The following is an 11,091-nucleotide window of genomic DNA, read 5'->3' on the forward strand; positions in this document are numbered from 1 at the left end:
GCCGGCCAGAGGCCAAGGATGCCCGCGCGAAGCGCCCCCAGCCATGCCGGCTGAAGCAGAGAGCCCGCGGGGGAGGGGAGGCAGCTGGGACAAAGCGTGGCGCGGCTGATACCGCTGCGTCCCGAGTACTGGCTGAGGACAGACGTCAGCTTCAGAAGGGACTCCATTAACAAATGGAGGGGACCCCCACGTCCCAAGCGTCAGCCTCCCATCCCTCCCCCGGACTTCTGCCTTGACCTGCAGTGCACCCCAAGGTGGCCTCAGGCGTTGGAACCTGCCCACCACCCCCACCTCCGCGCCGCAGGCACAATTCCTGAGGCTGAGGAGTGAATGAAAAGTAAACCTCTCTCCAGACCCTCCCTGTGATCCCCTGAGGCCCAAGTGTGGTTGCAGGATGGAGAGAAGGTGACTGCCCATCTCTGGACCTAGCTAGGAAAAGAGGCACTGGACAGCAGTGTGGCACGTGTGCCAGGTCCGTAGTGTCTCGGTGTAGCTGTGGCCCTCCTTCCAGAGGAGAAGGGGGAGAGCAATACTGGAAAGACTCTGGCAGGGTGGCCTCCCCTCCTGACCCAGAGGCACTGATACACACTGGGCCAGGAAGAAGGGGTGGCTGAGGGCGGGGCTTGGCCTGAGAAGATCTTCGCCTTTATCTGGGAATTTTGGTTCAACCGTGGTTGTGAGAAGGAGACAACGCCGCTCCTCTTCAATGAGCCTGAGAGTGACCTCGATCCCTCGATCCCTCTGAAACCCTGGCTCCTGGGGAGGGTCCCCACACTCAGTTGTGTGGGGATGGGCTTGCAAGGGCCTGCCTTCCTCATAGACTAGCTCACAGACTCTGATAGCCCAGCCCAGGGAATGTGGGGCACTAGGGAGTATCCCAAGTCTGGGTACCAAGCCCTGCTTGGCAGACTCTGCTACTAGCTTGCTGGGTGACCCTGGGTAAGTCATTTTTCCTCTCTGTGCCTGTGAAGTGAGGAGTGGATACTGAGCTTGCAGGCCCTTGCACTTTCCTTGCTAGTTTGAGGATCCTGGAGGGGGAAGGGTGGGATGAGTCCCTCCCTGAACTTTGCTCCAGACTCAGCTTTCCACACACTGGGCTTTCCTGACTTCCCAGACATAGATGTCGTGGAATCACAGACACCAGTTTCAAGATATCTTGAAGATATCTCCCCCATGCCAGGCTCTTCATGCCAGGCTCTTCAAGGACGTTATCTCTGCCCTCACAATCAACCTGCAAGGAACAGGCATGCCTTAGAATGAGTCTCTGTTTTTATGGATAAAGAAATTGAGACCCAAAGCGGGTCAGCTACTTGTCCAAGGTCAAGGTGGGCTCAGTGAACACAAGCCAAGACTCAGTTTGTGGCTTTGGGCAAGTCACGGGGCCTTTCCAGCCTCAGTCATCTTTAAAATGGGAATAATACTAGCCTCACACAGAGGGCTGGGGTAATCACTGAGTACAGTAGCACAGAACTGGTACTCGACCAGTTTTCAGTGATGGTTAGTTTCTTTTTCCATCCTTTTTTTCCTCCTGTGTGTACACTCTGAGACCTTCCTCTGCGTTAGGTATTGCAAACTTTTTTTTTTTTTTTTTTTTTTTTTTTTTTGGGGGAATTACTTTTCATTTCTGCAAAGCCTTGAGAGCTGTGGTAGGCACTGGTTTCAAGGAAGGTGAGGAGGGCTGGGGGAAAGAAAAATGGAAATGCCTGATGTGAGAGTTCCTGAGTCCGGGTAGCAGATCATGGTGACCAGAATTCTTGGGTCACTTTGAGGGAGTAGGTAGCTGGGCACATTGGCCATCCATGCCCTCCAACTTTCCTCCCTCATCCATCAACCAACTCAGTTCCTCATAGCTCCCCAAGGCGCTTCCTGCCTGATCCGAGCATATCTGCTTGTGCTGCACACGACTTGCACGATTTATGGCCCCTGTGATTTTGCTCATGCCTTTGGCTACCCTGAGAAAGCCCTTAGGCCTTCCCCTTTGCCAAATTCCTCCCCTTCCTGTGCTTCAAAACCGGTCTCATACTGTAAACATAATTTATTGATTTTTTAAAAACTTCTTAGCATCAACCTATGAAAAAGTCCAGAAGACTTAACTGAAGTTAGGGAACAGAATGTAAATGCTACAAAACTTGAAAGTCACACTTGACAGTAGTGTTGAGAGGTAAGGGACAGGAGATGAGAGTGGAGGCAGATACTCTTACCTTACAAATTGAGGTGTCAAGAGATCCTGTTTATTGATGATGGAGCATGAAATAAAGGAATGTGTCATTTAAAGTTACAAAGCAACCAGTGTACATACAAAAATAGCAATAAAACTATATTAGAAGGACATAAGGAGGAAAGATGGGAGTGCGAATCCTTACCTTTTAAACAGAACATCAAGAAATGTCTGAATAAGTATATTGTTTAGAGGTAAATAACAGAAAATAAAACAGAAACAGTTAAAGTAATTCGGATGGTTCCCTTTGGACTTTTTTTTTCTTCTGGCATTTCTATAACTTTATTTGACAATCAGCAGTTAGTTCTCATCCACATTAATTGTCTGCAGATTTTTGAAAGTGGTGGCAGGTAAATTGGTAACCAACGTATAGAGCTTGTTTGGTGAATCTCCATCATTATTGTTTTCTGGACAACCACACACGGATACGGTATGGGACATTCCTTATTCCTTTGGCCCAGACAGTTTTGTTGAGCCTAGTGTCAATGCGTACATCTGGAGTGCCCATCTCCTTCATGGCAAATTTCCAGATTTCTTTGAGTTCCTGAGGGGCACGCTTCTTGAAACCCACTCCAGGGATGCGCTTGTGAACACTGATAGTGTATACTCTGGTCACCACCTCATTGATGGCTGGCCGGCCCTTCGTCTTCTCGCTGCACTTTGCAGGAGCCATCCCGCCGGGCTGGGCTTGGAAAGGATTCCCTTTGGACTTGAATAGACATTTCTCCAAAGAAGATGTATGAGTGGCCCACAGACACATGAAAAGGTGCTCAACATCACTGGTCATCAGGGAAATACAGATCAAAACCACAATAAGTTCCTGCCTCACATGCTTTAGAATGGCTACTATCAAAAAAACAGAGAACAACAAGTGTTGGTGAAGATGTGGGGAAATTGGAACCCTTGTGCGTTGCTGGGGGGAATGTAAAATGGTGCAGCGGCTGTGGAAAACAGGATGGCAGTTCTTAAAAAAATTAAGAACAACTACCACATGATCCAACAATTCCACTTCTGGGTATGCACCCAAAAGAATTGAAAGTAAGGACTTGAGTAGACGTTTGTACATCAATGTCAATCAAGATGTGGTGTATACAGCAGAATATTATTCAGCCTTATGAAGGAAGGAAATTCTGACTTATGCTACAAGGGTCAACCTTGTAGCAACATTTAAGGTATGCTAAGTATGATAAGGACAAATACTATATGATTTCACTTATATGTGGAATCTACAGTAGTCAAATTCATAGAGACAGGAAGTAGAATGATGGTTGCCAGGGGCTGCAGGGAGGGGGAATAGGGACTTCTTGTTGTAGGGTACAGGATTTTAGTTTGGGAAGATGGAAAAGTTCTGGAGATGGGTGGTGGTGATGGTTACAAACAATGTGAATGTACTTTTTGTTAAAAAGCCTTTTTCTTGTTTTATTTTCCTAAGACGGTGTACATGTTTTCTCTTAATACATTTTTTTATTAACAGCCCAAGGGAGGCATCCTGACTAGTGGCATTGATCATTTACAGAGACTAGCATGTTTCATGAGGTTTTCAATGAGTGCCAAGGGGTTACATAGGCCTGCAATCGGCCTCGGAGTCAGCTCTGGGAAGAATCCAGCTCTGCTGACTTTCCTCTCAATGACCCTGAGCAAAGTTCTTTTCTCTGGTGTAATTTTTCAAAGCTCTCTGTTGTAAATGACTGTTTCCAAGTAGTATATGAAAAATGTCTCTTTCAAAGAAATTTCTTCACTGTAAGTCTGAGAAGGGAGCTGTCTAATAAGAGATGCAGTAGTCATGAAGGAAAGGTGGGAAAAAAGACACTGCTGGCAGCCACATAAAGAAGAAAAAGGAGGATGAGGGAGGGAGTTTTAATTTTGAAAGAAGAGATGACAGTGACTTGACACATGATGCCTATACTCTATCAATCAGATCCAGTAGCCAGTATCAAAAACAAAACAAAACAAACAAAAAAACAGGGCTGATAAAAATTGTTCTAAAAACGATGTTTCTGAGTTTCAAGGTGAAAGTGAAAATAAGGAACTCATTCTGAACTGCTGTGTAAAGTAAACTTATTTGATCACAACTAATGATGGCAGACACAGACAGTCATGATCTTAAACAATCAGTATTTTCTTGCTGACAACTCAAAATTGAAAAAACTAAAGAAACTGCAATCCCAGCAGCTGCCAAAAGTTGTGAAAGCCTTGCTTTCATAACGAGTGTAGTACAAAAATCTTTCTTTAGACGATGTAATTTTAAACTTTTCTACGGTCAAAGTCAAGAGCTAAAGTCACCTGTCAAGACTTGAATAAGACCCAGTGTTATCAGACCAAATCTAATTTATCTTCCTTTCCTCAATCATTGGTTCAACAGACATTCCCTGAGTGCCCACTAGGTACCAGGCACAAGGCTGGGCTCTCAGGCTGCAGATATGAATAAGACAGGTGGGGCTTCCCTGGTGGCGCAGTGGTTAAGAATCCGCCTGCCAATGCAGGGGACACGGGTTCGAGCCCTGGTCCGGGAAGATCCCACATGCCGCGGAGCAACTAAACACATGCACCACAACTACTGAGCCTGCGCTCTAGAGCCCGGGAGCCACAACTACTGAAGCCCATGTGCCACAACTACTGAAGCCTGTGCGCCTAGAGCCTGTGCTCTGCAACAAGAGAAGCCACCACAATGAGAAGCCTGCACCCCGCAACAAAGAGTAGCCCCTGTTCACTGCAACTAGAAAGCCCGCGTGCAGCAGTGAAGACCCAATGCAGCCAAAAATTAAATAAATGAATAAATAAATAAAATTTAAAAAATAAGACAGGTGTCTGCTCTCAGGGAGCTCACTGTCTAGTAGAGAACACCAACCCTGAGACTGATGGTGGCATGTGGTGTGGCCAGTGCCATGGGAGAAGGGAGACAGGGGACAGGCACCTACCCCAGGTGTGTCACCGAAGGTCTCTTAGAGGTCTGAGCTGAGTGAGTAGTGTATTAGTTTCCTAACACTGCTATAATAAATTACACAAGTTTAATGGTTTAAAACAACAGAAATGTATTCTCTTACAGCTCTGGAGGCCAGAAGTCTGAACTGAGACTTATGGGAATAAAATCAAGGTGTTTGCAGGGCTAGTGCTTTCCAGAGGCTCTGGAGAGAATTGTTCCTTGTTGCTTCCAGCTTCTGGTGGCTCCAGGCATCACACGCATCTCTGCCTCCTTGGTCACATTGCCTCCTCCTCTTCTATGTCCAATCTCCCTCTGCCTTTCTTATAAGGACACTTGTGATTACATTTAGGGCCCACATGGTTAATCCTAAAAAATCTCTCCACAGCAAGATCTTTAACTTGGTTACATCTGAAAAGTCCCTTTTGCCATATAAGGTAACATATTCACAGGTTCCAGGGATTATGACATGGCTAACTTTGGGAGCCATTATGCAGCCCACCCCAGATAGGATTGGGAGGGGAAACTGTGGACGGCCAATGGGATGTTTATAGGGGGAGAGTATATAAATGGGAGTGTGGAGAAAGTGTACGTGAAGGCAGGGAGCATATACTTTCTGGAAGTAACTAGTATTGTTATGGGAGTGCTTTTTTGGGAGTAGTGGGAGGCAAGGCGGGGCCTTATGAGAGAGGCAGGCAAAGTGTATGATGATTACGGATTTTATTTCCAGCATGCCCTTAGCTGGAAGGTGGTATGTGGTAGGTACTCAATATATTTTGGGAGATTTGAGTCAAATGAATGACTCAAACAAGTTATATTCTTAGAATGCCTACTATATATTTGTTGGAGGTATAAATAGAAAAAGAATCTCCATTTGGTGGTATTCAAACCCTATGACCAATAAGTGAGGCCTTTCAAGGCCTAGGCAGTATGTCAGGATGCTTCCAGATGCTGGTACCATGACCTAAGCTAATCCATCTTGCCACTCTGCCACTTTCAGCATACAGACAATGTCTTCTTCCCTGATGGTCTCACCATGGCAGTTTCAGGCATCACACACAGACAGAATCAGCAGAGAAGCATAGCAGCCTTTGATTAGCAAGGAAAGCCTTTCTCTTGAGCTCCCCAGCAAACTCCCTGGGGTTCAACCATTGTTATCCCTGCCAACAATTCTAATGCAACCAGGGCATAGGGTAGCCATAGGGCATCAGCGGAAAGAGCTCACTTTTGGTCAGGGTGATCAGGCAAGTATTTCTGGAGGAGCTGGCATCTAGACTGTGCCTTGAAGGATGAAAAGGATGGTGACAGTGGAGAGGGAGGAAAGGGCATTCTAAGCTGAATGGCATGAACAAAGAGGAGGAGGTGGAAACATACAAGGGTTGATTGGTTTTACAGGAATTATTTTTTTAAGTGCCTTCTAGGGACTGAGAACGTTGTGTCTTTTTTCCCATTTAATCCTTATTCAAAATATAGCTTTCTCTATAGGTGGAAATTTATGATTGAGGAAATCCAGGATTGGAGAGATTCTGTGATGTGTCCAAAGTTGGCAGAACCAGGACTTGATCTCAAGTTATCTCCAACCTACGATGATTTTATTTATTCATTCATTCATTGTTTATTTATTTATATTAAACTTTTCTACATTATAATTTATTACAAAATTATAATACATGTGCCTTGTAACCGATGTTCAAGGTAAGCAAGATTAAAAGTGTGGGTATTCCATACCTTTCCCAAGCTCTTATACACATGTAGACATATGTAAATGTTTCTTCACCTCTCCCTTTATGTATTTTTTCCAAAAAATGAAATCATCCTGGAAAATTTATGAAATCTGAATAAGGTCCATAGATTGACAATAATATTGATCAGTATTAACTTGTTGGTTTTTATAACTATCCTGCGGTTATATAAGAGTTGTACTTGGGAGAGACACACTGTTGTATTTATGGATGAAGGGATATCATGTCTGCAACATACTCTTAAATAGTTCAGAAATATGTATATATTTCTGTAGTAAAATGTTAACAGTTGGGAAATTTGGGTGAAGGGTATCCAGGAATTCTTCCTTCTATCCTTGCAACTTTTCTTTAAGTCTGAAATAAGGTCAAAATTTTAAATTTTTAAAAAATGAGATCATGCCATGCATCTTACTCAGTGACTTGCATTTTTTGCTTGAGCATATACAACAAACATTTTTTTTCCAGGTCAATACATGTAGTTCTATGAATTCTCTTTAATGGCTGCATAATGTTCCACAGTGAGGTTCCATTGTGTAAATACATTCTAATTTGTTCAACTACTCCCCTTTTGATGGATTTGACTTTAAATACAATGTTAATCATATATTAAGGACTCCTGTAAGTTTGTATGTTTCCACACTCTCTATGTTGTGCCATTGATAACTGCCCATGACAATGCTATACTGTTTTGAGTTTTCTTATAAAATCAAATATCTGGTTGGACAGGACCCTCATGGCTATTTTTTTAATTTCTTGGCAATTCTCATACACTTACCCTCCCATATGAATTAGATTTTTTCCATCTTATACGCATTTTAAGATCACTTTTACCTAGTTCTGAAAACAAAACAAAACAAAACAAAAATCTTTTTGGGGGCTTCCCTGGTGGTGCAGTGGTTGAGAGTCCGCCTGCCGATGCAGGGGACACGGGTTCGTGCCCCGGTCCGGGAGGATCCCACATGCCGCGGAGTGGCTGGGCCCGTGAGCCATGGCCGCTGCGCCTGTGCGTCCGGAGCCTGTGCTCTGCAATGGGAGAGGCCACAACAGTGAGAGGCCCGCGTACCGCAAAAAAAAATAAATAAATAAATAAAAAATAAAAATCTTTTTGGGATTTCTAATTGCAATTACTTTAAATTTGAAGTTTACTTTGGGACGGACTCATTTATAGGAACATGGTTTATCTCTCTACATGTGGAAGTATTTAAAGCAAATGTATGTAAATAAGTAAGCTATATATACAGAGATCATGTGCCTTAAAAAACTCTTTGGGGCCTTTTTCAAGGGCTCTCTGAGTCTGACTTTTTTTCAGTCTACCTCTGGATGTGGGTTGAAGCATGAAAGGGGCCAACTGCCCTCAGAAAGGTTGACGTCACTGCATGGTGCCATTCAGCTCTTTCCCGCATGTATCTCTCTGTGGGTCCTTGACACACTTTCCCATTTTATTATCCCCATTCGACAGAAGGCGAAACAGAAGCTTGGAGTGCTGGATCAACTTGCCAGGATCGCACTGGACCTAGCAGTGGCGGCGCTGGCCTGATGCCCAAGGTTTTTCCAGGGAGCTGCTGCCTCCTGTCCTGGTCCTGAGCTTTGTCTTCTCAAGGGCTATGCTATCTGTGTTCTCTTTGGCAGCTGCTCAAACAACCTCAATATCCTGACACAAGGTGGCACTTCGTTTGAGGAGCTGCAGCGCAGGGCTAGTCTATGGTTCCTGAGGAAAGAGCTGTCAACAGATAACAGGCTTCACTTTCTCATGAAGCTGTGGTTTTCCAGCCTCAGGGAGTGAAAAAATCTTTCTCAAAGTGAAGAGCTGCTGTCAATTCCTCACTCTGCTGCCCTGCTTCCCTGGGCTGCATCTCTGCCTGTCTGAATCTGACCCATTCTTGTTTTCTTTCTTTAAATTTATTTATTTATTAATTTTTGACTGTGTTGGGTCTTCGTTTCTGTGCGAGGGCTTTCTCCAGTTGCGGCAAGCGGGGGCCACTCTTCACCGCGGTGCGCGGGCCTCTCACTATCGCGGCCTCTCACTGCAGAGCACAGGCTCCAGACGTGCAGGCTCAGCAGCTGTGGCTCACAGGCCCAGTCGCTCCGCGGCATGTGGGATCCTCCCAGACCAGGGCTCAAACCCGTGTCCCCTGCACCGGCAGGCAGACTCCCAACCACTGCGCCACCAGGGAAGCCCCATCTGACCCATTCTTCAAAGCCCAACTTAAATGCCACTTCCTCCATGGAGCCTTTTCTGATTTTTTCCTTCTCCCCAGGCTCCTCCCTGCCACGCTGGGTATGACCCACCTTCTTCCAAATACACTCACTTGCTGTGACTGTCCTTAAAGAGAGAAATAGTTGACTTCTCTGAGCCTTAATTACTTCCCTTCTAAAACTGAAATAATATCTGCCTTTTATATCTGGCTGTTATGAGTTAAAAGAAATAATATACATAAGTCACAGTCCTAGGTACACAGGACGCTCTTACATGTTAGTCTGGTGTTATCACACTCAAATGTACACCCGCACAGCCCTGCACATTCACACGCAGATTTTCTCTGTATGTGTTAGGACCCTTATTCTTTCTACCTTCTATAATAATTATGTGTGTAGGTTCCTGGGGTGGGGGTAGGGAAATAGGGTGTAGTGAAAAGAAACAGGATTTGGAATAAAAAATTTGGGTCTTCCGCTCAACCAGCTGTGTGACTGAGGTCAAGTTTACTCCTCCTCCCTGAGTTTCTTCCTTCATAAAAGAGAGAGAACAAAAAAATGTGCTTCATAGTTTCTTCATGTATCAATATATTATCAAAATAAGACTGGTGTATATGTATAGCTGATTCACTTTGTTGTAAAGCAGAAACTAACACACCATTGTAAAGCAATTATACTCCAATAAAGATGTTAAAAAAAAAAAAAGGGATGCTCAAGGGCTTTAGAGATTGCCAAGTGCTAATGTATTGTTACCCAATTGTTCTTGTCTATTTCCCAGAAGCCTAGAGCACAGTGCCTTGCTGGGGATGGGGAGGGGGGCACACAATGATTTGTTAAATGAGTAGGCCATGGCACCGACTTCTTTTGGTCTTCATAATTCCCCTCTGAGAGAAGTTTTAATATCCCCATTTCAAAGATAAGCAAACTCAAGCTTGGAGTGGGTAAAGTGCCTCATTCATTCATTCAACAGACCCCTGAATGAGCAACTACCCTGCATCAGATTCTGGGGATACGAAAACGAAATCTCTGCCATCACAACGTAGAATGGAGGAAAGAGACATAAAGGTAAGTATAACACAAGGTGGATTATAAGTGACAGTTAGTATTTATTGGGTACTTACTAAGTGCCAGACACTGCTGTAAGCTCTTCATGTGTTTTACTCCTTCCATCCTCCCCAAACTCTATCAGCCAGGTATCATTGTTATGCGTGTTTCTCCTGTATCCATAGATGAAGCATGGTGATTGCTTAAGGATTCATAAACCTCAGGGAAGTTTTCCTGAAGGACTAGGAATTAGCTAGGCAGAGAAGGTGGGTGGAGAAGGTGGGTGGAGAAGGCAGGGCCGTTTCAGGAGAGGGAAAGGTTTGGAGGCCACCTACGGGAAGCCTCCACAGCAACCCAGGCAGGGGCTGGTCAGGAGGCTGCAGGAGCACGCAGGGCTCAGTGTAGAAAAGAGAGTGGTCCATATCCTACAGGTAGCTATTTGAAGGGTTTTAAGCAGAGGAGAAACTTGGCTAGATTTTTAGAAAGATCATCTGGGCAGCTGGGTGGAGGTGGATGGAAGGGAGAGAGACTCAGAATAGTAATCCAGGCTCAAGCTGATGGTCGCCTGGACCAGGGCTTGGGGCAGTGAGGAGGAGATGAGAGAGAGAGGCAAAGTTTTCCGGATCATGATGGTCTGGGGATTGTTAGAGGACAGAGAGAAATTTTGAAGGACACCCAGTTTCGGCTGCTAATCCAGGGGGATGGGGGAGATCTGATGAGGTCAGTTTTGGATGGAGCCCAGGTCTTCTGGTCCCCAGTCTCTTCGCCTCCTGGCGCTGCCAGAGACGACTGCCCGCGGGCGTGCCCTCCCAGCACCAGGGAACACAGCTGCTCGGCCGGCGACTGAACTCGGAGCCGGAACCTCACGCTCCCGGCGGTGGCGGGCGACAGAGGGCGCTCCCGCACACGCTCAGGCCGCTCTGGCCCAGCCCGTCTCAGTGGCCGCGGAAGGTGACGTGGACACGGAAGTAGTC

At 45.5% G+C, this 11,091-nt stretch overlaps 1 pseudogene; it reads right to left on the bottom strand.

The window, feature by feature from the left end:
• Nucleotides 1–2,518: 2,518 nt before the first annotated feature.
• On the bottom strand, nt 2,519–2,891 carry LOC103070135 (60S ribosomal protein L31 pseudogene; annotated as a pseudogene).
• Nucleotides 2,892–11,091: the final 8,200 nt, after the last annotated feature.

Source organism: Lipotes vexillifer, unplaced genomic scaffold (assembly GCF_000442215.2).
Source record: "Lipotes vexillifer unplaced genomic scaffold, Lipotes_vexillifer_v1.1 scaffold591, whole genome shotgun sequence".
Taxonomy (NCBI): Eukaryota; Metazoa; Chordata; class Mammalia; order Artiodactyla; family Lipotidae; genus Lipotes; species Lipotes vexillifer.